This window comes from Hippocampus guttulatus, chromosome 12 (assembly GCF_054856545.1).
Source record: "Hippocampus guttulatus isolate MCC_2025c chromosome 12, RoL_Hgut_1.0, whole genome shotgun sequence".
NCBI lineage: Eukaryota > Metazoa > Chordata > Actinopteri > Syngnathiformes > Syngnathidae > Hippocampus > Hippocampus guttulatus.
Window position 1 is genome coordinate 7,623,157 of NC_141272.1, and position 4,892 is coordinate 7,628,048.

Consider the following 4,892-nt stretch of genomic DNA (forward strand, 5'->3'; position numbering starts at 1 on the left):
TTGTCCCGACGCACCCAGGTGTCCCCCCTCCCCCCGCCTCCCGCAGACACACACCCACCTCCTCCTCTTATTGTAATGTATCAATTATAAGATAAAGGCAGCGTTTTAAAAGTTCTTCTTTTCTTCTGTGGATCTCTCTCTCTCTCTCTCTCTCTCTCTCTCTCTCTTTCTCTTTGTTTTACGCAAAAGCGACATCCATCCTTACGGCCCCATTCTGGGCAACTGTCCGGCGGAAGCGGCTCCTCTCCGCAGTAAATTGTAAAGTGACGGGGGCCCTGGGTCGCAAAGGTTGAACAGGGTCAGAGACAGGTCGAGATGGGGCTTCTAAAGGGATGAACTGGCCCGGCACACTTTAATGAACCAACAGAAGCTTCAAAGGGAGCCATTGTTCATATCTTCTCCAAACTTGTCCACAACACTCGATGTCACTTCTTGAGGCGTTTCATTACAATGGTGACCTAACGATTATTTTGTCGGCTTTCGTTAACTTAGTTTTTCTTTCTTTCTTTCTTTTTCTTTTTTTTTTTTAATTATTCGGAATGTGGCGCAAAACGCGTCAGCACACCTGCGGAGCGAAGTGTCACGCAAGAAGCTGATTCAAGAATTAGTGTGATTGTACAAAAGACAGGTCGGGACATGCCGTTTGAATCTCGAAAGTGCAAAGAATAAAGAGAAGGCGACTGTTGTCAGTGAGCCGAGTTTATTAAGCAGCTCATAAAACTGAGGAGGGCTGCAGCCTTGGCTGATGAGAGCAGATGATGATGGATAATGCCTCAACTCTGTGACATTGACCTTCCATCCGAGATAATAGCCATTGTTTTGGCAAATCGCGGAGCAAATGTGCAGGAAGGACAGGAAAAATCATGTGTAAATAAGGCAGGACCCCGCCACCGATTCCCATCGTTTTGCGCTCCCTGAGAACCCAGCAGAGACCCCGGTCCGCCCGGTCATTGATTTCCTGCCTCTCCTCGACTTGTCCATTGTTGGAAGCCCTTTTAATTTAGCCATAAATTGGGAAAGCTCAAGCCGAATGAGCTGTTCTATTTTCTTCCTGTCAGGATGAGGGATTTGTTTTATGATGCATTGTTTATTAAATACAAGTAATCTGAGAAGGCTTCATAGCCTTTTCGAGTCTGATCCAGCATTCTGAATCTTTATGGAAAAGGAACGACGCACGCTCCCGATTTGTGGGGGGTAAACGTGGGTAACAGTGTAGCAGGACCCCCGAATGCCGACATCGGTACACGTGTCATTACTTTCCCACACCAGGAGATGGCGTGCTCTACTGAAGTGAACTTCCAATTGCTCAGAATGGAACATTGGACTGCAGAATGGCATTTCAAACTAAATGAAAGATGTGAACTAACTATAAAACTCAGTGTTTAGTCTTAAATTATTACAGTAATTCAGTATAATCCGGTTCATGATTCAAAGTAACTTGCCCTTGAAATTCAACTGTATGGACCTGAATGGATAATGCCATGAACGTGCTCCTCTAAAACGCTTGAAACAGCTGTGTAAAGATGGGTGACAGTTTGTTCAAACAGTGTTAACAAACCTGGAAAGAATTGCAATGTGCATAGCATTTGAACCATATTGTGATGTGCATGGAGGAAATTGATCTGCTTGATCAGAATTATTTGATTTGGCTTTGAGGTAAAGATGTTGCCCTTGTGGAAAGCTGTTTGTCAACATATTACAAAACCAACACATGTAAAATTCAGGCTATATTTCTTCCAACTACAACACAGCATTTTGTCCCAGTGCGGGACAAATAAAGGATATCTTATCTTATTTTCATACCTATTTCTAATCTCCTAAGTGTTCAAATCATGTTTAATGCTGCGGCTTTCGGGCACTGTGAAATTGTCTTGCGGCATTCTTGTTTGTTTTAAGAGTTCAGACATGGAAGGAAAAAAATATTCATGCATGAATGCAGACAAGCTTGATGGTGAAATGTCTTCTTTTGAATTGAGCTGAGGTGCAGCTTCATTGATCATATGATTTTCTTTTATGTTTTTGATGCAGCAGATTTGGACTTTTGCTGCTGGGCTCTGGCTTTTTGTAAGTCATAATAGGACTGAAGAGGGGGGATTCCCGTGTGGGTTGCAGCCACTCCAGCCGTACAGACAGCTCCACGCTGCAGCTGAGGGGGCTACATGGAGACAGAGCAGAGGCCTGTGTGGCACATTCCATCATAGGAGGGCACCATTAGGAAAAGGAGAGAAAGTCGACGTTGCAGCCAAATCCACATTAAATGATACGCCATTCATTGGGAAGACCTCCCAGAGATGGGATGAAAAGCCGCTGATACAGAAATCTTAAAACAAGACACGTCAACTTTACCTCTAACCTAAAAATCCTTGACCCAAGATTAGTGTACAGCGGAATAATCCTACTGCTCTAGATAGACCCTGTGTCCAATCGGTCCATACCAATTACCATTAAGACAGAGTGGAGGAAATGAAAGTGGAAAATGTAAATACCAAAAATTCGCTGGGCCTGGAAATAGGCCTGTCGTGAGCAGCGTGTTAATCTCCACCTCAGTAATTTGGTTCTGCAGCAGAAGACAGAAGCCCTGCTGCTGTGCCCTGCACTTCATAAATCACTGCTTTATGTGGACAAGGTCAGCTCACCCCCTTCCCCTTCCACTGGCCCCTCCGCCATGTTTACCCGGCCTCCCGGGGGCTCTCAGGACCAGACCAGCCCACTTCTAATTACTGTGGATTATTTTCATTTGCCGGGGGTCAGTCAGGCATTCCGGCAGAAAGAGCGAGTAGGGATGATTTTCTGACAAATTCTGTGGCCTCGGAGAAATAGGACTGACATGTTTGCTGAATTAGCACCTGGATGTTTTGTGTTCACGCTGTTTGTTTTGCCTTTCAGAGCGCTGCGCCAGAGTCTATCGGCCAAAATGTCCATTTCCTTATCATTACATTCAAACATCAGTTTAGCACTAGAGCAAGAGGTCAGACTGATTTGTTTTTGTCCATTAAATAAAGACAACATTCATATTCAGTTCAGCTGTTCCGTGACACAAAGTATATGGCTCTCATTTATTTAGAGAGTCAAACAGATTAAAAAAAAAAAGACAGACACACAGACAGGGATGGTACAAGTAAGGAAAAATGCTGACTGACAGAAGCCCTGGAAAATAACATTTTTAACATTCAGCATTCACCTGGAGGGCACCAAAGCAAAATCTTTGTCACCCGGGCTCGAATCCGAGGCTCTGAGGCCTTATAGCTAGCTAGCTGGCTAGTTTAAAAAAAAATTGAACCAGCTAGCTTTAATTCGGATAGATAGATAGATAGTTATAATGTTTTGACAGGTGGCTTCTACAGGGAATGCCAGCAGCCCAGAGAACAGGCCAGCCCAGAGAGGGTCCGCAGTCAACAACACCCTCATCCACTTCACTTCACAGTACTTCACACCTGCCAGGGATTGTTGATTGGTGACCGTCACACCGACCTGGAAAAGTGTGCTTTTGATTCAAGTTCTGACATTATGAGTGGGTTAAGTATAGCAAGACCTACGTCTCAAAGCATATTGTTTTAGTGATTCATAAAATGCTGCACCATACCTGCAAATTCAGATTCATAAAACTATATATGAAGCTTGGGAGAGTGAAGAACTGCCGAGAAGGAAGTCAAGAGATACTTTTCCGATATTGTTTATCATGATACAATAATGTGAGATTGTCACCTCAATTTAAAGTTAAATTGTCTGTGTGTGTAAAAAGACGAGAGACTTCGATTATTTGCGCAGGTAGGCAAATTGCGAAGTCAAAACGTCTGAAAATGAAGCTGAGGCACATGGCAATGGTGGTATGCCAAGGGTGTACAGAAAGTATTTCAAGTTATCGAGTAATTACAAACACTTCCTCTGTGGAGCGTTTGCATACAGGCCCACACTGTGTGTAGGCTTTGGGATGTGATAAAATTCCACAAAGGGCAAAGGCTAGCTTTTTCAGACATAAATCGGACGGGCACACGGCTCCGACCTGAACAGAATAGACTGGAAACTTAAACAGCCCCACTCAGGCCTGTTGCGAGAGGGGTGGGGGGCGTTCTAGGTAATTAGAGAATGTTGCCTTTCGCTGCAGGGTGAACAAATTGGCTCTAAAACGCTCATAGATATCATCTTTAAAAGACCATTTTTATGCTGTGGAGGTAACGCATGATGGAATTGAACACGGCACTTCAGATCAAGCGAGAGCAAGTGTCACACGTTCATTACGTTTATCTCCAGTCTAACGTTTAAAGTCCTACTGCAGATGGAATACTGAGATAATTAGCTTTTGCTGTGGCGTGTCCAATTGGAAGGCTAATATTTAATGTTGGCGGATATCAGGTTGAGATGTCGGACTTGCTCACTGTGACGGCAGAAAGACAACACTTCCTCGTCCGCTAAGTGTAGCAGCTATCGTGTAATTCAAAGCTAAATCTTTGAATTTCTAAGAGGGAAGCCGACGGGAGGGAAATAACAGGTTTTTTTTTTTCATTTTAAAAGTTGTTCTGAGACTTTCAGCATTTTTTCTACAGCTGAATAAAACAAAATTTTTCGAAGGGCCGTTATATTACCATACTAAAGAGAAAGCCATAACCTAACAAAAGCGATGGAGTATTTTTTTTTCTTTTTAATTTTTAAGTGAGTGAAGCTGTAAACTGAGAAAGTGTTCAACAATGTAAGTGGAAAATGAGAGAAAGTGAGACCAGGGTGTACTAGACCTGCTTGGCAGCTCAGGTCAGTAGCTGAGCTGTAAGTGCGATGATTAAAGTCTGAATTACCAGAGAAAACAACAAATCAGTAACGGTAACATAGCGACACTGAGTGACTCCCATTAAAGGCTTCACTGGTTTTCAGTAGCATCAAAGCAGCCCTGAGTTAGG